The sequence below is a fragment of the Hylobates moloch genome, unplaced genomic scaffold (genome assembly GCF_009828535.3).
Source record: "Hylobates moloch isolate HMO894 unplaced genomic scaffold, HMol_V3 SCAFFOLD_4, whole genome shotgun sequence".
NCBI lineage: Eukaryota > Metazoa > Chordata > Mammalia > Primates > Hylobatidae > Hylobates > Hylobates moloch.
The window spans coordinates 137540806-137565856 of NW_026652279.1; the positions used below are offsets into that span (position 1 = coordinate 137540806).

General features: G+C 36.8%; 1 long non-coding RNA gene across 2 annotated transcripts in view; it reads right to left on the reverse strand.

The window, feature by feature from the left end:
* The window catches only part of LOC131383325 (uncharacterized), a 593668-nt gene that overhangs the window by 283874 nt on the left and 284743 nt on the right, over positions 1–25051 (reverse strand). The window lies entirely within an intron of this gene.

Consider the following 25051-nt stretch of genomic DNA (forward strand, 5'->3'; position numbering starts at 1 on the left):
AATTAGAGAAAATATGTGATGAATCACCATGCAACTACCAAGTAACTTCAACACATATCAGTTCACAGTAAAGGTTATTTCATCTATAACCCACCTACTTCACCTCTTTTAGATTATTTAAAGCAAATTTCAGATATGAGATCACTTTATACAAGTTTTTAGATATACGTATAAAACATGTTTTAACATATCCACAATATCACTTCATATTTTAAAATAACAATAATTTCTTAATATAATTAATATTCAGTCAGGATGATCAGTATTTAAATGTTCTCAGTTGTAATCACACCCACATATACATAGCTGTTGCTACTGGGTGTAGAGTAGGGTTTATTCTTTTTTTCTCTGCTTTATTGAGGTATAATTGACAAATTAAAATTGCATATATTCAAGGTGTACAACATTCCATTGTGTAATGATTATCATAATTGAACTAATGCATCCATCAACACACAGTTATCATTTGTGTGTGTAGGGGAGTGAGACACAAATACACTCTCATCAATTTGAAGTACACAATACAGTATTATTAACTATAATCACCATGCTACACTATAGATCCCCAAAACTTATTCATGTAACTAAAGGACTGTACCCTTTGATCAACATCTCCCTATTTCACTCTCTTCTTGGCCTCTGGAAACCACCATTCTACTATCTTCTTCCTTGAGTTTGATTTTTATTTTATGTTTTGATTTGTATTTTTAATGATATGGATACATACTAGTTGTACATATTTATGAGGTAAACGTGATATTTTGATACAAGCATATAATGTGTGATGGTAATGATCACATTAGGATAACTGCATTAATCACTTCTTTGTGTTAGGAACGTTCCAATCCACTCTTTTAGTTATTTTGAAATATACAATCAGTTGTTGTTAATTATAGCCACCCTATTGTGCTACCAAACACAATCTTATTCCTTCTCTCTAACTGTATTTTTGCACCTGTTAACCCTCTCAACTATCCTTGCCACCCTCAGGCAACCATCATTCCATCTAATATCTCCACGAGTCCAGTATTTTTCTTTAGCTCCCCCATGTTAATGATAACATGTAATATTTGTCTTTCTGTGCCTGGCTTATTTTACTTAGCAAAGTATTCTTCAAGTTCATCCATATTATCACTAATGACCATATTTCCTGCTTTTTATGGCAGAATAATATTCCATTGTGTATACATACACCAAAATACCTGTATTCACTCATTTGTTGACAGACACTTAGGTTATTTCTATAATCTTGGCTATTATGCAATGAACCTTGGACTGCAGATGTCTCTTTGAGATACTGATTTCATTTCCTTTAGACACATACCCAGAAATGGGGTTGCTGGATCATATGGTAGTTCTATTTTTAATTTTCAGAAGAACCTCTATACCGTTTTTCATAACAGCTATACTAATTTACAATCCCATCAACAGTGAACAAGGGTACTCTTTCCTCCATGACCTCGCTAACACTTATCTTTTGTCTTTTTATAATAATCATTCTAACAGCTGTGATGTGACGTCTCATTGTGGTTTTGATTTGCATTTCCCTGATGATTAGTGATGCTGAGCATTTGCAATATACTTGTTGGCCATCTATATATCTTCTTTGGAAAAAATATCTATTTAGGTCCTTTGCCTATTTTTAAATCAGATTATTTATTGTAGGGTTTTGTTTGCTGTTTTTCACTTTCTTTGCTATTGAGTTGAATGAATTCCTTACACATTTTGGATTTTAACACTTTCCTAGATACATGGTTTGCAGATATTTTCTTCCATCCCTTAGGTTGCCTTTTCACTCTGTTGATCATTTCCTTTGCTTTGTAGAAGCTTTGTAGCTTGATTAAATGCTATTTGTCTATTTTTGCTTTTGTTTCCTGTGTTTTTGGTGTCATAGCCAAAATAACGTTGAAATTTTTTAAAGGAAATTTTTCCATGTTTATCTTCTAGGAGTTTTATGGTTAAAGGTCTTACATTCAAATTTTCAGTCCACTACAAAGTAATTTTTTGTATATGGTATAAGGGTCCATTTGCATTCTTTTGCATGTGGTCATCCAATTTTCCCAACATCATTTATTGAAGAGACTTTTCTTTCCCCATTGTATGTTCTTGGCAGTCTTTTCAAAGATTAGTTGACTACATATGCTTATGTTTATTTCTGGGCTCTCTATTCAGTTCCATTGTTCTATGTGTCTCTTTTTATGCAAAACCACACTGCTGTGATTACTATCAAGCAGTGTTTTTATATTTATATCTTTTCAAGTTAAAGGAACAATGGCCATCAGTTGAGGCACAAATCATCTTGATACGTCTTCACAGGGAAGAAACTGTAGTTTGAGTAAATAGCAGCCTCACTACACAGCTATACTCTGATCTCCTGTTTAGGCTCCTGACTGGCTCCTGACTGGAAGCCCCAGAACATGAAAATCCTGTTGATATATTTCATACAGATCAATTACACAGAGTAAAGAGCAGGGTTGAAAGTAGGGAAAAATAGATCTATAGGGGCAAACAAACATATTAGCATACCAGCAACCTATGCAACCCTTCCAGAATTTGCACAGACATGCAAATACATACACACATTTTCTTCTTCACTAAACTATTACTCATACATCACAAACACTGTTATGAACCTGTACATTGACACAGTGAAGTACTCAAGAACACATGGATTAAAGTAAGTGGGTAGTAGGAACAATTAAGAAGAAAGATTATGAAGTAGAATTTTTAAGAAATGGAAAATAAACAATGTGAAATTTCAGCTTCATCACCTCAATGAAACATGATTACTTTCTGCAAAAGACTATGTGAATTGGTTTTCTCTAAAACATTCTTGATTTCATTCTCTTTTTTCCTTTCTCTACTAGAAAGCCTGGAAAGCCCAAAATACTCACTTATCCAGACTCTCTTGTAGCTAGGTATGGTCATGTGACATGAGTTTGGTCAGTGAGAAATAAGTAGCAGAAATTGGGTAAGAATTCTGATAAATTTTTAAATAGAACAGGCAACTCTCACATCTATTCGTTAACATTTTTTCTTTTCTCCTCATCTTGCCTGGCCAGCCGATGCAATGCTTAGAGAGACAGCAAACATACTGCATGCATTAGGATGAAAGCCTCCCACTGAGAGTAGTGGAGCCGAAAGAATGGAGGAGCCTGGGTTCTGAATGACATCTTTGAGCAATTTCACCACACCTAAGCTGCCACCTCTTATTTTGAGGAAATAAAAGCCCTTGTCTATTTAAGCTGGTGGTAGATCTACATTCTGTCACTTCAAGTGAAAAACGTAAAAACCTTTCTGTTGATATGTTTGCTCTTTTTCTTATTTTTAACAAGAACTGTCCATCAAAAAGATAGGCTCTTGGCAGGTAGCCAGGGGACACTGGGATGCCTCCTAGGTTTTTTATTCTTTTGGGAATCTGTTGGCGTTCATTCTAGCCATCTGTATTTTAATACTATAGGAAGTGTGACAGAAGATGGTTTATTTACTCTGGATTCGTTCACTGGAATAAAGTTTGGTCTAGGACCCAGATGTCTCTCTTCTTATAGCAACTTTAACTACAGTAGTGATGATTAAAATAGGTACTTGAGTTATCTCCCAAAGGCTAAAGAGCTAGTTCTGCAAAGAGAATGCATCAGTATGATTCTCTGTCATTTAAGGAAGTAGGGTTTCTTACATAAAATTTTTATAAATCTTCCTTTTAAGATGAGTTGTCATGTGTCTTTTTGCCATCTTCTTTTTGTCCTCAGGATTTCTCTCAGTAAAATTAAAGGTGCAGTTCAGTAATATAAGAAAGCCCATAGACTCAGTGAATAGCAATTCTAGATCTTTCTAATTCAGTTCTTCTTGTCCAGAGTCATCTGACATCTGGTTAAAGATGGTTCCTGAAATAAGTGGAATGCATTTTATATTTATTTTTAAAAATACTATTTTAAAATATTTTTAAAATGTGCTTTAGAGTTGCTCAGTTCTCAAAGCTAGAAATTTTATTCTCTCACTTTTGCTGACATTATTATTTCCATCAGTTTTCATATCTATAACTCTTTTTTATCTATCCTTTTTCTTTAAAATAAAGTGGCATAGAATAAAAACAGTACATACAGAGGCAAAGCACTCAGTTTCTACCTCGGCCACAGCATGTCTGATCTTAACAGGGGATCTCAGGGATCCTACTTAGGTGAGGCACAGTACCAGCAGTCTGGTTGGCGATGGAGGACTGAAGATGTATTGGCACAATACTTTATATTTATGTTGAAGATTTAGGGAAGAGCTAAGCCCTCCCTATTTCTACTTTGCCCACCATGGATCCTCCACATCTCCATTTCCTCATCTGTAAAACACAGAGGCTGATTTAAGTATAAGCATTTTAAAATGTGAATTCTTGACTGTCTATTATTTTATTCCCTAACTTCCATCATAGTTTCACCACTTGCATGCTTCTGATCGCAACACTTATTCTCCTGTTGTTGAGCCACTACCCAACGTTCTCTTCCATATATAGTTTCTACTGTAGCATTGCTAGCTAAAGCCATGCATTCCAGAAAGCTCATTTTATCTCATGTGTTAGTCTGTCTAAAAGTCTGTATTTATATACTTTTAAATTGTTTTATAATGTTGATGAGTTCCAGAGAAATTTGTCATATTAATATATTGCACAATGGCTCTAATGTATGGTTACCCGATTTTCAAGACTAAAAAGTACTTTTAAAGTTATACATTATTAATTTAATAAAACAACCACTTCTTCAGCTTTTGTATGTACCGAAGACTATTTCCTGGTGGTTTGCACATATTATATTACTTAATGTTTCCATTACGAATATCCCTAGTCCATAGATCTTACTCCTTTTGTATGGGTGAAAAATCTGAGGTTTAGATGGATTGACTACCTTATTCAAGGTCACATGGGTAGTCACTCGAATAATTCTGATTAAAGTCTGAATCTCTTTGGCTCCAAGTCTATGTTTTCAAACTCAGGGTTCTGCTGCCCACTAGACTACACCACTTTTTAATGCATACATCAGCTGGTATCCTTATAAATAAAGGGGAAATTTGGAAAGAGATATTCACACAGGGAGAATGCCAGGTGAAGATAAAAGTGTGTGTGAATAAGGGTAATGCTTCTACAAGCCAAGAAATGCCAAACATTGCCAGCAACCCACCATAAACGGGAGGAGAGCATGAAGCAGATTATCTCTCACAGCCCTCAGAAAGAACCACCCCTGCCAACACCTCGATCTTGGATTTCAGCCTGCAGAACTGTGAGACAATAGACTTCTGTTGTTTAAGGCACCCAGTTTGTGGTATTTTTCACAGCTGCCCTAACAAACTAAAATAGAAAGAATGTGTGTTTCTATAGATGGAATACAGTACCACATGTCCTTTACTGTGGTTTAATGAAAAATTCCTAAAATATCCCTTAACTCTGAAAGTTTATCCCCTCTTCCATAGACAAAGCCTTTTTTTTTCCTATCATTATCATACTTTTGCATTTTAAAGCTGGTGTTTGGGTTATTTAGCCATCTGGGAACCACAAAGATCAACTTCTTTCCAACTTGAATAGACACTACTGTTATGGCTTTCTAAGCCTCAAGAGGAAAAAGGCTAGAAAAAAACAAAGCAAAACAAAAAAACCTTGTGTTCCCACAGTGACTTTTCCAAAGAACTTCACACTGATAAAGCATTCGTCATTTTTTAAGATCTCTAGATATGTGTGTGTATATATATATATATATGTTATATATATATATATCTATTTCATAAAGTCTAAGGATAACTCCTCCTCTGGACAGACTGGAGAACTTAGACTTTTGTGGCCATCACTGCCATTAATATTCTCTTCATTTCCTTGCTACTCTTATCTAGTTACTTGGTATGATGTCTGGCTACAACTATGGAGCTGAAGCCCCATCAGCAGGCCTTCTGTAATGTATAATTAGGACACTCATTTCCTTTTTAGATAGATGACGCATATTATGATTTACTGCGCTTTCAGAAAGAGACAATAAGACTAACAAAATATCAACTCTTTTTTTTTTTTTTTTTTTGATGTCTTACTCTGTTGCTCAGGCTGGAGTACAGTGGTGTGATCTCGGCTCACTGCAATCTCTGCCTTCCCAGTTCAAGTGATTCTCCTGCCTCAGCCTCTTGAGTAGCTGGGATTACAAGCACCTGCTGCCACACCTGGCTAATTTTTATATTTTTAGTAGAGACGGTGTTTCGCCATGTTGGCCAGGCTGGTCTCGAACTCTTGACCTTAGGTGATCCACCCACCTCAGCCTCCCAAAGTGTTGAGATTCAGATTACAGGTGAGAGCCACTGCATGCAGCCAACCCTTATTTTGATTAGAAAAATGATGAAAAGGCCGGGCGCGGTGGCTCACGCTTGTAATCCCAGCACTTTGGGAGGCCAAGGCGGGCAGATCACAAGGTCAGGAGATCGAGACCACGGTGAAACCCCGTCTCTACTAAAAATACAAAAAAAAAAAAATTAGCCAGTCATGGTGGCGGGCGCTTGTAGTCCCAGCTACTCGGGAGGCTGAGGCAGGAGAATGGTGTGAACCCAGGAGGCGGAGCTTGCAGTGAGCCGAGATCGCACCACTGCACTCCAGCCTGGGTGACAGAGCGAGACTCTGTCTCAAAAACAAAAAAAAAAAAAAAGAAAACCGATGAAAGTATAATAGAGGTATGACCGACTTACTGTAAAAGGCTCAGTATGTCATATAGAAACAAAAATTCAACTGGACAAAGTTAAACAGTCAAGGAAGATTAAATGCAAGGCTGGTGCAATAGGAGAGAGAGACAAGAACTTAGTCTGAGCTCAACTCTGCTGAAAGGAAGGGCTGGAGAGTTTTTAAGAGCTGGGATAAAGAGCATTACAGGCCACCAGTGCTTGGCAATTGGCCTTACCCAAAGGAAAAGTACACCTTCTTGTATCTTCATGACAGAAGGGAGTTTAATAACTTGGAATGTGATGCCCTCTGAAGTTAGATTCCTACTGTCTCAGAGAAACTGAAAGATAGGGCCACTACATTTCAAAGAGATGGCTTCCAAGTTCTTAAGAAAGATTGCATGTTCTCACTCATAGGTGGGAACTGAACAATGAGAACACATGGACACAGGAAGGGGAACATCACACACCAGGGCCTGTTGTGGGGTGGGGAAAGGGGGGAGGGAAAGCATTAGGAGATATACCTAATGTAAATGATGAGTTAATGGGTGCAGCACACCAACATGGCACATGTATACACATGTAACAAACCTACACGTTGTGCACATGTACCCTAGAACTTAAATAAAAAAAAAAAAAAGAAAGAAAAAAGAAAGATCATCCAGCGACGGTTCAGTGTTGTAACACTGACAAGAAGTTTTTAGAAAGATTTACATCTTAAAGGAACAGAGAAAGATTTTATGATTACAAGTTTCTAATGTAAATGAACTAAGGAAAAGGAAGTCAGGGGCCTAAAGGCCAGAAATATGTCTAAAGTTTAGTCAAGCTAAATATAAAGGCCCTCTTGGTCATCTGATACGCATGTGGGTAGAAAGTTCACAGCACAGGTTTAAAATCATAAAGTTGGCGGCCGGGTGCGGTGGCTCACGCCTGTAATCCCAGCACTTTGGGAGGCCGAGGCGGGCAGATCACGAGGTCAGGAGATCGAGACCATCCTGGCTAACACGGTGAAACCCCGTCTCTACTAAAAAATACAAAAAATTAGCTCGGAGGGGTGGCGGCGCATGCCTGTAGTCCCAGCCACTCGGGAGGCTGAGGCAGGAGAATATCGTGAACCCGGGAGGCAGAGCTTGCAGTGAGCCAAGATCGCGCCACTGCACTCCAGCCTGGGTGACAGAGCAAGACTCCGTCTCAAAAAAAAAAAAGGAAAAAAAAATTATAAAGTTGGCAATGCTAGGAGGCATTGAAGAAGATCACAAATGGAGCCCATATTGTGTACTTGAAATCAAGTCCAGATGTGCTTATTTCAAATATTCCATCATCTCTTTGGGCCTCAGAATCCTAATGTAGAAAATAAATACTTGAGGTAATTTTCTGAACCTCTTAGAGTTATAACCCTTCCTCTTTGCAGTGTAGTCAATTCTTTAGATCTAAATTTGAATGCGAGTTCACAGGGCAAAATTCTAGGCACCTTAGCATCAAGTGTTGGCTTTTTGCTATGAAACATCCCGTAGCAATTTGCCTTGATGCAACCAACCAGGCAATTGACAAATCTCTTAGGGGGATGAGTGTTTCCCAAATTAAGTTAGTGACCAAAATCAGTTGAGGATTTTGAAAAATACAAATTTTCAGACTCTGCCCCTGGTTATTTTGATTTTATAAATTTGAGGTTGCTTTAGAGAATTGAAGTTTTTGTAAAACATCCCAAATTACAAATAATCAGACATGTTTGGGAACTAGTGGATGAAGTTAACATTGTGGTGACAGCATGTTACATGAGATAATTATGAGATCTGATGTAGAAATTGTTCCCCTCTGTTCTAGTTTCTATAGTGATTTTTTTACATTTTAGTGTTTATAGAATAAATTGCTTCACTAGTCGGTACACTGGAGAAAAGCAAAGACACTTTATAAACTGTTCACTATTCATAATTACTCCTACAGGCTTTCAGTTTTACAGTCTAATATTGCCAAAATAGAATGTATCAAATAAACAAGAAAACTGGCCTATTACATTTGTTATAAATTCACTAATATCTTTTTAAGTGGGAGGAATGAGAGAATGGCTTTAACCCACCTCTCCAAGCCACCCAGCCTGAGGCGTTTGGTTTGATGAATAAACAAAAACGTGGCCGCTTCAGAGAAGAGCAAGGCTTCCAGCACCTTCCCACAGCCTGAATTCCATTAGCATGAGACTTTGAAACCCCATCTGTTTTTCCTTATGAAATTCAAACAATTGTCTAACCTCTTGGCTCTTAAGTCAAATGTTCAAGGGCTCACATGACAACACTTTGTTGTATATAAAAATTTGTTAAATTTAAATTGTTTTTGCAAAAAGAGGAAAAGGGGGGAATAAATAAATAGCTATAACGCATCTGGTTAGGATCTGCACAAGGTTGCATTCTTTCCGTGTCTCCAGAAGGTTTGTTCTATCTGTCACCCATCACTTCATTGGAGCTCCTGCAGGCAGCAAAATCATGCAGAAGTTCTGCGTATAGAAATACAGTGTCTGGAGCCTAGTCTGACTTCCTGTTTGGCTGGAGCTGTGCTAGTCCATTGATAGGCAGAAAGCAGCTGTAGGAATCTGTGTTTAGAGTAGGGCTGTTTAATAGACACAAGGGCAACCCACAGGGACCTGTGACACATCTCTATTGAAATATGGCATGATGTGCTGATTTGTTTGTCCAAGATTTAATTATAGATGTTTAGCAGGGTTGCATAAACAACAGAGAGATAGGAGAGATATGGAGGGAAGGTTCAGGAAAAAAAAATCAGTGGCTTATATTTTTGATCAGTGTATCATGTGCCAGAATGAACCTCTATCATGCTTTGAGATTGTGCGTGTGCGTGTGTGTGTGTGTGTGTGTAGACACATCAAAGGTCTATACAATCTTTAAGGTTTTAAATTTCTTCAAGGAATTTTAAGGTCTTAAACTTTAAGGTCGTACAGACCTTTAACCTCTATAAGGTGAACGGGGGAATTTAAAAGAATTTAAAGGATGGAAAACTTCAACTGCTTAAAACTGAGAAATCCAGGTATTTGAAGCATTATGATTTTTGAATTAAGAAAATAAATATTAATTTCATGTTACAGGTACTTCCTTTATATTTGCTACTATATAAAATTGAATGCTAATAGACAAAGAAAAATGTATAGTTAAGATAGTTTAAAATGATCAATATTCAGCAAAACCTCAGACAATCATAGCAATGACTTCAAGCTCATAAAACTTAGAAATTTAAGTTTTATAAGCCTATCTGATCTTAGCTAATACTTATTGAACATTTGGTACATGTCAGGTGGTACTCTAGATGCTTTACGCAGATTAATTTAATTCCCCTTGACTAGGCACAGTGGCTCAGGCCTATAATCCCAGCATTTTGGGAGGCCATGACGGGCTGATCACTTGAGGACAGGACTTTGAGACCAGCCTGGACAACATGGTAAAACCAATCTCTACTAAAAATACAAAAATTAGCTGGGCGTGGTGGTGGGCACCTATAATCCCAGCTACTCTGGAGGCTGAGGCAGGAGAATTGCTTGAACCCAGGAGGCAGAGGTTGCAGTGAGCTGAGATCGCGCCATTGCACTCCAGCCTGGGTAACAGAGCAAGATTCTGTCTCAAAATCAATCAGTCGATCAATCAATCTCCCCTTGCATTGCATGACTATAGGATTATAATAGCCATTTTACCGGTGAGGAAATCAAAGTTCAGAGTGGTCGATACCTTGAACAAGTTAAAAGCTCGCAAGTGATAAAGCTTGAATTCTCTAAGCTTTTAAACGCTCTCTGTCCCTATCCTGAATCTAGAGTCTGAGGTATGTATGTATGAATTATGTAAATTAAAAGCTTTTTAAGTATTTAAACTCAACCAGGCCACCCAGAGGCAAAAAGAAAAAAAGTACTGTTTTTACTTCAGACTCATAGCAAAACAATACTGCTTTGACCTATATTCTGTCTACCCTGTTTCTATTAATATCTATTGGAAGTGGTTGGTGATTTAAAAAACATATTTTTGAACAACAAAAGTTTTCTATGAAAAATTGCCAGGCAATGAATTTGATTTGGCAAGTGAATGAGTCAGATGGGGCTGATCTAAATCGTTGCATCCTAGATTAAAATGCAAACTGACATTAATGCCTAGCGTGCCTCAAGTACAAAAAAAAAAAAAGGAAGGGAAAAATTTTTTATTAGATAGACATTTCAATCAGTTAATTGAGTTGGCTGGCTTTTTTTTTAATCCATGGAGTTGCCTTTTTGATTTACTATTTGTGCTGGTGTGATATAAACACAGGCTGAATATTAGTATATAATAATAGCAAAAATTCTATGTAGCTCTAAACATGTTAAACCACAACAATATAAAGATAAAAGGGCCCTTATGAGTCACTGAGCCCCACTCAATATAGGTACCCCCATCCCTGTAATGATGTACAGTCTAATTTTCTCTCTAAACATACAAGGAAACGGAAGCTGAGTTTAAGTGCTTTAAGGTCAGAAAGGTGTTAGGCCTCAGACTTCCCAATCTTAAACCCACTCTTTTTATTTCAATCGTGTTCCCTCACAGTGGCCTCTGCTTTACCCTATTATAAAGTGGTTTATACCGTCAACTACCAAATGGCAACAAAATGTGAAAGGGGAAATTATCTATGTATCAAGAGAGATAGCAAGGTACAATCAAAAAGAAAACATAAGTGGTGTTAAAGAGTACTTAGATTGAATCCTGGATTCTCCATGATTTTACAACCATCCTCTCCTCCTGCCAAGCAGCGTGCATACCTCTGCGTGCATATAAACTCATCACTCACACAACTAAGCTCCCGCCTTGCTTCCAACCTGATTGTACACTCCCCATCCCCTTATGCAATCTCATTGCCTCTTTCATAGTCACAGTGGAGATATTTCCAAGATGCTTTGAATCTATATTTTATTCTCAGGGGAAGAAAGGAACCCTGGTCATAACGATTCCCTGCTAGCAGGGCAAAGACAACAAGCAGACCCATGACAGGAAATACTAGGGTTGACCAGGGACACAGTCTGCATGGGTTTAAACTGTACAAATAGTGAGGACAGGCTCCAGTACACAACAGCTCAGAATCTCTCAAAAATTTGGAATCCCTCATTCCTGCCCAGCTGCTGAAGCTGTTAGCAATTTGCTAAAACTATATTTTATTAAAGATAGTAAATAATAAAAAGTGATGTAGTGAAGAAATGTAATCCCTCATACCCAACTCCCTATCGTTATTAGAGTCTCCTTCAAGTTGATGGCTTTGATCATTGGTGATGCAGAACTACTGATGTGGGAGTGAAGGCTTAAATTGAGCTTGGTGTCATGTAGTTATTCTTTGTAGTCAAAGATGCTGCTGATGCTGGCATTGTTGCCTGCACTTTGCTTCTTAGCATTAGCTGTATTTACACATGACCTGATTTTTAGCAGAACTTGGATGCAATTTCCAGCATTGTTTGCATTAGCTTGTTACACTGGGAATTAATGACAACTTGAGTAATTGTCAGTAGCTAGAGAAAGACATTTTGTGGCAATCATAGTTTCAAAAGCTACATTTTCCCTAGGGTCTATGTTGCAGTTTAGGTGTCATTAAGGGCATCATTTATATGCGCAGGGAAGCTCATTAGCAATACTGGGGCTTTGTGATATTAGTGGGTGCCTTCCTGTTTCCTGAGTACTCAGCCTCTTTGGGAACAAAATCTACCACAAAGCTGGTGAGGCTATTCATTTCACTGTCCCTAGCTATTCTGGAAGCAAAGTGTTGTCTGTACCAATATATAACTTTTATCCAGCTTATATTCATTTTCTCTCCAATTGTCCTTTGGATATAGTTTTAGGAGGTTTTGTTTTGTTTGCATAGAATACTGTAGACAATTTAGTAGTTTTCCTTGTTCTGGCAGTTAAAGTTCATGGTTATAAATTCCTCACCAAGGGGCTCCTTTAGAATACCTGAAATGGGTTTCCCACACTTCCCCACTCATTCTAAAACTGACATAACTGGGTACATACCAGAGTGGGTAGAGGAAGTCTGGGAATAGAAACTAGCCAGAATTGCCCAATGTCTGCGCTGCTGCACTGTGGCCCTGCAGACCTGTTTTTATCCATCTGAGCTTTAGTTTCTCTGCCTATTAAACCTATGTATCCAACCCCAACTTCATAGGATAATTGTGATGATACAATTGAAAGACATATATGAAAGTGCTTAGTGCAAAGAGAACATTTGAGAATTGATGCTAAATAAATAATGATAATATTTAATAATGCTTTCAAAAGTTACAATCTACATTTGCATACATTGTATTGATCCTCTACACTCTTTTAGTTGGGTAGATATTATTATGATTTCAACATTAGAGTGGGAAAATCAAATTTAAAATAGGTAAAAATGTATTGTGTATGTTCATAAGCACTCAAAACCAAGTCTTCTGACTGGGTCACCAGTCTCCACTGTAGTTTTAACTTTTCCTTGCTCAGTGGCTTGTAGTATACGTCACAACCTTTGCTCCTCCAAGCATATTGTTGTGCCTTCCTGAGGTTTTCATTTAGGACCTTAACTGTACTGAAACACACACAGCTGCCAAATGCTCAGGCTGTATATTTAGAATATTTTGCTCAGGGAGACATATGGATTTCACTAGAAGTCACCTTTTACTTCATTCTGGAAGACTTCACAAATCCAGAGAAAATTCCAGAACAACACGCAAAAGAAGATCCAAATCTAGTAAATCACAATTCCCAGAGCTGGGATAGCCATCTCTGTGTTAAAAATATTTGTAGTGTACTCTGAGATGGTCAAAATTCAAAAATCACCAGAGTAAACTGTCTCCTATGAATGGCATGTTTTAAAAATCCTATTTCTTGCTAACTTTTTAGATTAAGAATGGGTAATGAGCAAATCTGAATGAGAATGCAGTAATTCATCCCAAATTCTTTTGAACTTCTACCACAGTTTATAGGATTATGGGCTTTTGTACATTATACTCAGAATAAAAATTGCCAGCTTACTTTTATATCTTTGGAAGTAGATAAATATAATATCACAATGTGTCCCAGTTAAAGACCAAGACACATTTAGACTTGTAAGACCAACTCACTCATAGCAGGTTTCATTCGATCTGTTTTTAATTTTTTTCAGTTTCTTAAACAGCATTAAGATATAATTGACTTGAAATAAACTGACATTTAAAGTACACAATTTGATGAGTGTTCACATATATACACACCTGTGAAACCTTAATCATGATCAAAATAATAAACATGTCCATTATTTCTAAGCAAGATAATAAACATATACATCCCTCCCCAAATTGCTCTTGTGAACTATTGTAATCTCTCTACCCAAGGATTCTCCAAGGAGGATCCTCAGCCTCTCCTTCTCACTCACTCAGATTCCTCTTTGCCTTCTATACTTATAGATGAGTTCTGCTATTGTTAATACAAAATTTCATATAAACAGAAGCATACAGCATGTACTCATTTTTTGTCTGACTTCATTTACTCAGCAGTTTGCTACAGTGTATATCAATAGTTCACTTATTATATTGCTTACTAGTGTTCCACTATAAAGCTATACCACAATTTTGATTATCTATTTATCTTCTGATGGATGTTTAGGTTGTTTTCAGGTTGGAACTATTACAGAGAAGGTTGCTATGAATATTTACATGCAAGTCTTTTACTGAACTTAAGCTTTTCTTATTCTGGGTAAATAGCACAGCAAGCTTGTCTGTGTACTCTACTCAGTGCTCTGTGAATCATGAAGTTTTCCAGCCTGGCTTGTGAGAACAAGCACTGCTCCTGTACGTGATGAGCACTGTTGTCTCTAATTCTTCTGAGTAGTTCTTTCTCTACCTCAAGTTTTTTTCTTATATGCATGCACTGATTAGTATGGCACTGAAGAATCATGAGGGCCCTCTGAAGACCTCCAGAAATTTATCTCATTTCTGCAGCCCCCTCATTGTAGAGTACCACCCCACAAACTCTATCTGCCTTGTCTACTTATAAACCCAGTTCTATCTCTTCAATTCAGGTTGTCCACCAGGCTCGGTATGGACTTTCCTTCTCAGCTCGTGGCCTGGGGCTCTCTTCAGGCAGCAAGCTAGTGCAACTGCAAGGCTTACCTTGCTCATTTTCCATCTCTAAGGGATTCTTATCCTTCCTTGACAGTGATGTTCAGTGTCTTGAAAAATACTGTTTCATTCTTTTTGTCTGTATCTTGGTTATTTCAGATAGATGGTAAATCTCGTCCCTGTTACTCCAGATTGAAAGCAGACATCTCTAATCTATTATTAGATTTTTGAATCAAACTTTGGGATATACAGGAGTATTTTGCAGGTAACTTTTGTTTTCTTTTACACCGTGGGAACAGGAAGAGAAATGGCAGGGATAAGATGATAAATCTGAGTAGAGAGCCCTGGGATTTCCCTTTTCAGTATTATAAGGCTGTTGTTATTTTCCTTTATGTTGTATGTTTCAGATGGACAGTGGAATTTAAGTTGTGGAAGACTTGACATGTGATAAAACTGAATGCAGCTACAGACTGGTTGGAAACAGATAACACTAATGAGGACCTGGGAGAGACTGAAGACTTTGAAAGGTAGCTAACTTCTACTATCACTCCACAGTGGCTCTGGGGTTCTAACAGGGGTTCTCCCTGACTCATCACCAAACAAATGAAGAAATGCCATTCAAAAATCATAACTATGTTGTTCTCTGCAGCCTCAACACTTGCTGCTGTTACTCTCCACAGTGCAAAAAATATATATATATAAAAATTTACAAATCAATAATTATACAAACTATGAAATATAGTAGTGATTTTGTTTGTTCTGTGACAGTGTATAAAAGACTTTTTATTAAGATATAAATCAAATTATAAAAAAGAAAACGTGAACAAATGAAAAATAGTTGATATTTTAATTGCATAACCTCTCCACATAAATCTGTTTATTCATGTCAACACTGCACAGCTTAAAACACTTTGTGCTTGCTTTGCTCTTTTAATATTTGAATTTTTGTCTAGTTGGTTTGTAGTTATGATGGATTTTTCTAGGCATCCATAATTACTTGGAAACAAAACCAGAAACTTCCAATAGAAAAAATAATACTAGAAAATTAGAACCCATGAAAAAGTAGTATGCATTTGAAACCATTGCTTTTGGAGTGAAAGTGGATTTTGTGATGGAACTCTTGCAGATAAATGATCTTTTCACACAAAACACATTGAAGTAAATGGAAAAAACCTGACATTCAATGTTGACAATATTTGTTTGCTAGGAAATAGTGCTCACTGTTAAAGGAATACGATGAATCTATTCCATTTGTAAAGAAAACTTTTTTTTTAGTTGTTTGAAACCAGAAATATAAAAAGAAATGTTTGCATTTATGAGTTCACAGAATGATCTGAACGATTCTGTAGCAGAAAAATAAATCCATGTAGATAATAACATCCAAAATGATGCAGAAAGTGTGAATGTATTGTTTCCATTAACTCAACTGAATGTGATACAATAACCACTGGAATAATAGTGGTCTGGCTGTCAATTTGGATAAAATGCCTTCATAAAGCATCAAAGACTGTCTTAATTAAAGAGAGTCTCTTCATTTTCATTGTATGAGAGAGATAACTGACACTAACCTAAACAGAGTTATAAAAATGCACCTGCAGCAAATCAGGGTTAATTTTCACATAATTGAGTGGTCAGAAATAATGATAATGTTGATAATGGGTAGATGTCTAATGGTTTCTCCAAAGTTTAGGAAGGCAAAGAACTTTTTACATATAATGTCATTATTATCATTTAAAAGTAATTTTAATGAGTTTCTGACAAAAAATTGAGGAGCTCCAAAATTGTGTGAATACTGATAATTCTTTATACAACAGTATTCTGGTGTCTGCAAAATAAATGACAATATTTCAATGCATTTATAAACAATACACTGAGAAGGTTATGTGGTTCATAAAAGATAGCTTGAATTGCATGTTAGCATAGACTCTGTGAGCCCTGTCTAAGAAATTGCAGATAATACTGAAATATTAGAAGTGGTATCAAATGAATATCTCAGATATAGAGGTGATGGGTAAATGCAATGATTTGCTTAATTTGGTTTTCAAATTGAAAATTATTATTTCTCTAAAAAATTTTAACACAAGCTCAGTACAAATATTAGGAAACTTCTTTCTCAGGAACTTCAAAGTAAAACTATATATTTTTCTTTAAAATGGAAATTTTGTACTGTTTAACATCTTTAAAAAATGGGGGATGTTTCAAAACTTGACAGGTAGAAGAGGAAGTATACTTCCCTAAATTCCTTTTCTAAATCTAAAGAGTTTGAGAGTTAATAAAGAAATTGTGATATACACATGTGTGGAATGTTATTGACCCTTAAAAGAGAAGGAAATCCCACCATTTGCAACAACATGAAGAAACCTAGAGAACACTGTGCTAAGTGCAATAAGCCAGACACAAAAGGACAAGTACTATAGGATCCCACTTATACGAGGGATCTAAAATACAAGCAGAGAGTAGAAGGGTGGTTACCAGGGGCTGGGAGAGCGGGAAACAGGGAGGTGTTGGTCAAAGGGTACAATATTTCAGTTGTGCAAAATGAGTAAGTCTTAAAGATCTACTGTATAACATAGTGGCTGTAGTTAACAACACTGTATTATATACTTAAAAATTTGGGCTGAGCGCAGTCGCTCATAGCTGTCATCTTAGCACCTTGGGAGGCCTAGGCGGGCGGATTGTCCGAGCTCAGGAGTTTGAGACCAGCCTGGGCAACGTGGCAAAATGCTGTCTGTCTCTACTAAAAATACAAAAAAAAAAAAAAAAAAAAAATTACCCGGGCATGGTAGCACACGCCTGTAATGTCTTGAGCCTGGGAAGTGGAGGTTGCAGTGAGATGAGATTGCACCCCTGTGCTCCAGCCTGAATGACAAGAGTGAGACTCTATCTCAAAAAAAAAAAAAAAAAAAAAAAAAAAAAAAAAAAAAAAAAAAAATGCTAAGAGGGTAGATCTTACGTTAAGTGTTATTATCACACAAAATAATAAAGAGTGCAGGAGGAAATATTTGGAGACGATAGATAGATTTTTATGACATAGATTGTTATGATGGTTTCATGGGTATATACTTATCTCCAAACTCATCAAGTTGTATACATAATATATGTAAAGCTTCTCATACCAACCATACCTCAATAAGCTGTTTTTTCTTTAAAACATCTTCAAAAGAAAAAATATTTCTTAAAAATTTCACATTTTTTTCTACTTCATCAAAACATAATACAACTCATATTTAGGTTTCAGGACTCTTTAAATTGAATGAAAATGTAGTTTAAACAATGATTAAATCTGTATAAATGTTTTAAAGACTTAACAAAAATAAGATTACACTTTACTGATTGATTGAGACAGGGTCTTGCTCTGTTGCCCAGGCTGGAGTGCAGTGGCATCATCTTGGCTCACTGCAACCTCCTCATCCTGGATTCAAGTGATTCTCCTGCCTCATCCTCCCAAGTAGCTGGAATTACAGGTGCCCGCCACCACTCCTGGCTAATTTTTCTATTTTTAGTAGAGACAGGGTTTCATCATGTTGGCAAGGCTGGTCTCAAACTCCTGACCTTAAGTGATCCACCCACCTCAGCCTCCCAAAATGCTGGGATTATAGGCATGAGCCACCATGCCTGGCCATACCTTTGATTATTGAGGGAACTATGCAATGTTTGGTTTCATCATAGAACATGATCAATAATACTTTCTGCTCCTGACAGCTATCGCATATTGTGTTATTTTCACCAGTCTCTACATCAGCACAAAATGTTCATTTTCTACCTTCTATCACTAAAATAAATAAATAAATAAATAAATAAAATGCTTCCTAATACCAAGGAAGAAGACAGATTTAGTGTTTTGAAATTGAGGGTTGTTGAACAGACATTGGTAAACAATTTATCTGGCCTGAAAGACTTTTCATTCCTGGAGGAGAGGTTTCCAACTTCTGTTTGAACAGGGATCATATGGTACTTTTCAAAGCTCAACCATAAAAACTGTACATTCCTTGACTTGATATATTACCCTATGTAATTGTCCAACTTCTAATAATAAGTTTAAAACCTTCTATGTTACTTTTGGAATTGTGTTATGCTCACTCTTCTTGGGGATTACTGGAATTAACAGGTTGTTTTATGAAAATACTATTTTACGGTCAAAATAATCAATTTGAAAAAGGTGTTTTTTTTTTTTTTTTTTTTTTTTTTTTTTTTTGGAGTTTTTGCTCTTGTCACCCAGGCTGGAGTGCAATGGCATGATCTCAGCTCACTGCAGCCTCTGCCTCCTGGGTTCAAGCAATTCTCCTGCTTCAGCCTCCCGAGTACCTGGGATTACGGGTGCACACCACCACGCCCAGCTAATTTTTGTACTTTTAGTAGAGACGGGGTTTCACCATGTCAGCCAGGCTGGTCTCGAGCTCCTTACCTCAGGAGATCCACCCACCTCGGCCTCCCAAAGTGCTGGGATTATAGGCATGAGCCAAAGCAGCCGGCTGAAAAAGGATAACATGAAATTGTGCACAAAGCTACTTGCTTATTAGTGATCGGACAAATATTTCATTATTTTTCTATATAACCTCTGTAATCTCAGTCATAATTTAAAAAATTTTTTTTGAATTTATAACTGACAAATAATTATACATATTTATGGGGTACAATATGATGTTTTAACACATGTATACGTAGTATAGTGATCACATCAGGGTAATTACCATATATATTACCATAAATATGTATCATTTCTTTGTGATGACAACATTCAAAATCTTCTATCTTAGCTGCCTTGAAATATACATCACATTATTATTTGATATCGTCACTTTACCGTGTAATAGAACACCAGAACGTATTCTTCCTGTCTAAATGTAACTATGCACCTGGTGACCAATCTCTCTCAGACCTCCCCACTTTCTTTCCCAGCCTCTAGTGACCACTCTTCTACTCTCTATTTCTCTGAAATCAACTTTTTTGGACTACACATATGAGTGAGATCACGCAGTGTTTGTCTCCCTGTCCCTGGCTTATTTCACTTAACATAATGTCCTCCAGGCTCATCCATGTTGCAGCAAATAAAAGGATTTCATTCTGTTTTATGGCTGAATAGTATTCCAGTGTGGGATATATACCACATTCTCTTTATTCATTTATATGTAGATGGACATTTAGGTTGATTCTATATCTTGGCTATTGTGAATAGTGCTGCAGTGAACATGGGTGTGCAGACGTCTCTTCAACACAGATTGCAATAATGCCCAGCTTTTGGTCCAATAACTGGAATTTTGGCAGCACCAGGAATTTTCAAGTTCCTTATACCATCTGCCCTAGTGAATACTGCCTTATTTTCTGTTAGTTAGACTTTTAGGTATCATACATCTGATTTACGTAAGAAAAGTATGCATGGGGGAAATTTTTTCTATTTATAATAATAGATAGTCCCACATGTGAAATGGTAAGGCAAAGACCAAGAAAAATGCGATACTTATAAACTTAATAATTAGACATTTTGCTGTCAATTTGGGAAAAAGAATTGTTTTAAAATTGATCTTTTTAAATCACTTCTTATTTTTTTAACCAGGTATTGAAAATTCAAAATCTATTTACCATACCTACATTTTCCCAACATACAGATTGAATTCACAAGATGCCTTAGACTTCTTGTGCATAAAAATTACCAAAAATGGTCCCAAGTCTTGTTGTTTCTTATGTCCCCATTATAAAGACCATTTCAAACAAATTTTACTTCATATTTTTATTTAAAGGATATGTGACTTTTTGTCATACACTTAAGGAAAAACTCTTTCAAAAAAACTTTCACAATAATCATATAGTCCTTTTTGGTCCTATTGGGTTGAAATTTCTAATGCTGCTATTAAGCTCTAGATATTTTGTATGCCTTTATTTTCCATTTTTAAGAGTTGAGAAGGAAGTGGGAAGAGATTCATATTCTCTTCCTACTTCCAAGTCTCTGTTCTCATAAAATATTGCATCACTGATATAATAAATGGTGGATTTAGCCAAGCAAACAGCCACTTCTGTTGTAATTTGCCTTGGAAGGCATTAGTATTGTAAAAGGGTTTTTTGTTAGCTCATCAAAGTAATCTTCACATTTCTCTCTAATCTGCCCATATAGTTTCATCGTACAACACAAAGAGCTATACATAAGGTAAAGGACTTTTCTTAATATATAGTACACAAGAAAGGAAAGTGCAGAAATGACTTTTTCCTGCTCCCGTTGGTACCCACAATCCCGTTCTCCCAAACTTGATCCCAAAGCATGCTCCTTTTCTGTGAATGCCATCTCCTTTTTTAAGATGGAAGTTGTCAATAATGGTCTTTGTATTAAATGCTCTTTTTGTGTTGTGATTTGGCTAGGCCTCACCCTCTAATTTGATTCTTGTTTTAGTGTGAGGATTGGCAAACTATCACTTGCAGGCCATATGTAGCCTGCCAACTATGTTTGTAAAGAGAGTTTTATGAGAACACAGGCATGGCTTTTGTATATGGCTGCTTTCTCACTACAACGGCAGAGTTAAAGAGTTGCTCTATGGCCCTTAAAATAAAAGTTTGCCACTCCTTGTTCTAGGGCAAGAAAGGGAACCGGAAAGGTATTGGAACAACAGAGTTGGTTTCCAGGGCGAAAGCAACATCTGGAACAACATCCACAGAACTCCACTGGGCCACATCTGGGCAGGCAGGCCTTGCTTCCCATGGGCTGCGCTATCCAGAGATGTCTATACTACTGGTAGAGGTTTATTTACTCTGAACACCTAGTCCACAGAGAAGTTTAATTTTCATTGGCTTAAGGGCTTTATCTCATCAGAGAATAAGAGGTTCACTAAAAACTTGAAATTAAAACAATTTGAGCCTTTGCTGAAAGTGCTTTTTAACTTAAATACAAGCCTAAGCACAGGCAGTCTGAATGTCTGAACCTAAACATATCAGCATGATTCTTATTTCTCTTTTCACAGGGTGACAAGATCGTAACAACATAGTTTTAAAAGCTATGATCATGTACCTAGGCTAACACTTACTCCCTCTCTCTAACCTTCCAAGGGACCCAATCTCAAAAAAATGTTAAGAAGTTTCTCAGAGGCTGGGCGCGGTGGCTCACACTTGTAATCCCAGCACTTTGGGAGGCCGAGGCGGGCGGATCACGAGGTCAGGAGATCGAGACCACGGTGAAACCCCATCTCTACTAAAAATATAAAAAATTAGCCGGGCATGGTGGCCGGCACCTGTAATCCCAGCTACTCGGAGAGGCTGAGGCAGGAGAATGGCGTGAACCCGGGAGGCGGAGCTTGCAGTGAGCTGAGATCCCGCCTCTGCACTCCAGCACTCCAGCCTGGGTGACAGAGCGAGACTCCATCTAAAAAATAAAAATAAAAAAAAATAAAAAATAAAAAAAAGAAAAAGAAGTTTCTCAGAAACCTATTGAATACACCAACAGTATTAAAGAAGATAGAATTCGAGGAAGAAAGCCAAGGCTTTTTGGTGGCAGAGAAACTAAGCCACATTTGAATTGTATGCATTTTCCCCTACTACCTGTAATTCTAGACTCCTTTTATGCATCAATTTGGTATGTCATAAAGTTTAGAAACAAAAATATCCATTAAGCTAAGGGTGTTAAACATTAATTCATGAAATAGTCTGGAAATCTCCTGGCCTTTTCAATTTATAAGCCAAGCAGTTCATAAATCTGTTACATTCCTCAAGAGCTAATCAGTAAGACCCAAACTGGTAATCCAAATCATTAACTCAGTTTGCCAGATGTTGGAAGTTTGTTCCACTTTTTATTCTCTCTCTTGCACTCTCCCTCTCTCTCTCTCTGTGTTTGTGTATACCCATACATGCATATTATATATAGTTTTTCCTCTTTAAACATCAACACTAAATATAGCCAAATTTGGAGTATTCTGGAAAGATGGGGATGGTACAGCTTTTAGATGTCCCTAAATTGAACCATAAACCAGACAGCAATTAGACCAGAAATTCCAAAACCTAGAGTCAACATATACAACAAAATTAGGCAAAAATGTCTCATCACTAATCCTCAAACTTCAGAAGATGGAGACAAGTCGATGACAACAATAAAATCCACAAGGAATCAGCAACTGAGCTGGAAGAGTCAGAGAGATGGTAACGTGATTACAACTATGCTGAAAACCAAAGAACCGCCACTCCCCCAACATTGTCATCAACAACTTCTCCCTGAAAACCACATGGCCAGTCAGAGAAGACTAACTGAAACTGAGACAGAGGTAGACAGGCATCAGTTCATGACTGTGTGGGGTGGCTCAAAAGGTCAGATGGCACTGGAGTTATCTGGGCCCCTTAAACACTAGAAACAAACTAAAGCTCCTTTTCAGGATAGTCTCCCTGAGAGAAACTGCTAGCAATACAATCTATACTATGGAGAAATTGCAAAAGGTAGAATGGAAAAATAGTAGGGAAAAATACGAAGTTTCATCTAAAATTGGGAAAGAAGAAGCTGGCATATTTCAGCAATTATAGTCATAATTTTAATTACCTTGCAAATGAATCAGACGAAGGATCTCAAGAGCTGTGAAGGTAGGAAAGCAATTCTAGTTTACCTTTCCTCCTAAAATTAAAAAAAAATTACTCATCTAAATGAACAAAGGCAGATATTGCTGTTGAATCTTATGCATTACTTTAGGAAAAAAGAAACTAAGGAGCAAAATAACCATTAAATAGACAGTGAAGGTAATCTAAAAAGAATACCCATTAAACAAGTGAAAAGAGTAATATTTCACAAAGCATTAAGGAAAGTCTAAAAAATAATATAATCAATGAAAAAGCACCATAAACTGGAAACATTACTGAGAAATGAGGTGAATGAAGAAAAGGAACATTTGAAAAGGGGTGATTCCCTAGAAACAGCCTGAGACAGAAATTTGGGTATATGTGATTTATTGAGAATATATTATTTAGTAAAAAGCAAAATCTATGAAGGAGTGAGGAAAGCTGGGTAGGAAAGAAGACCATGAGTAAGAATTTAGGCTTGATATTGTCCAAGGTGTAGAGGAGGAAGAGTGCCTTGGAGGATGTGCACACTGCAAATTTGTCTCTATGTTTAGGCAAGAGGTCTAGTCTTTTAATACATAGTACATAAGAAAGTCTTCTGTACAAAAGACTATGTATGTACTATAGTCTTTTGTGAGTCATTAGCTGTTGGCCATATTCAAAGGAGGATACTACCTCCCAGCAAGATGGTCCCGATCAGCTAAGAGCAATCCTCTGGAGAAAAAGAGCAGTTGTTTTTTGGCAGCCAACACTCACAGCAGCTGGAGGATGAGTGCACCATCTTCCTAAAGGGCATCTACTGTCTGCTATAAAGATAAATTTTAAGGAAATGATATCAAGTTGATTTCATTTTGTGACAGCAAAACTTTATATCAGAAGACAATGAAGTAACGTATTTGAGATACTCAAAGAAATAAATTACTAGAATTCTATACCTAGTCAGCATGTCCTTCGAGTTTAAAGGTTCTAAACAAACTGTTATGAAGACAGAGAAATTTAAGGAGTATTTTTCCAATGAGCACTTCCTAGTATATCTACTTGAGTGTGAATTTCATGAAATTAGAATCACTAAAGGGATATCAATATTATATTATATGGACAAAGTGGTTATATGCTTACCTAAAGTAACAATGCAGATACAGTAACACTTTGCAGAATAAGAATGTATGCACAAAGAACAAGATCACCAACAGAGATTTAAAAATACATATTTTTCAAATTATATTGTAAAGGAAAAGGAAGATAGAGAAGAAAGAATTACTAGCTAATATCAATAATAATAATTGATATAATAATAACAAGGTAAAAACCAAAAACACAAGATCCTATAAAAGAGGAGAATAAAAGCAATATTCAAGTAAATAGACTAAAATGCAAATATGTGCCAATAGCCAGACATATAGATAGGTAGACGATAGGTATTACAAACATATATTTGTACATGCATTGGTGTGTGTATGACTGTATATGTACAAAGGTATATACATGTGAGTATCAGTTTATCTCTCTATAAAATACTACTATAGAACTGAGGGCAAACATTTTGATAGTATTACTAAATGTCAATTAACCTTGTTAAACTATTAAGAAAATATACTTCGGCCGGGTGCAGTGGCTCATGCCTGTACTCCCAGCACTTTGGGAGGCCAAGGTGGGCAGATCACCTGAGGTCAAGAGTTTGAGACCAGCCTGACCAACATGCAGAAACCCTGTATCTACTAAAAATACAAAATTAGGCAAGTTGGCGCATGCCTGTAATCCCAGCTACTTGGGAGGCTGAGGCAG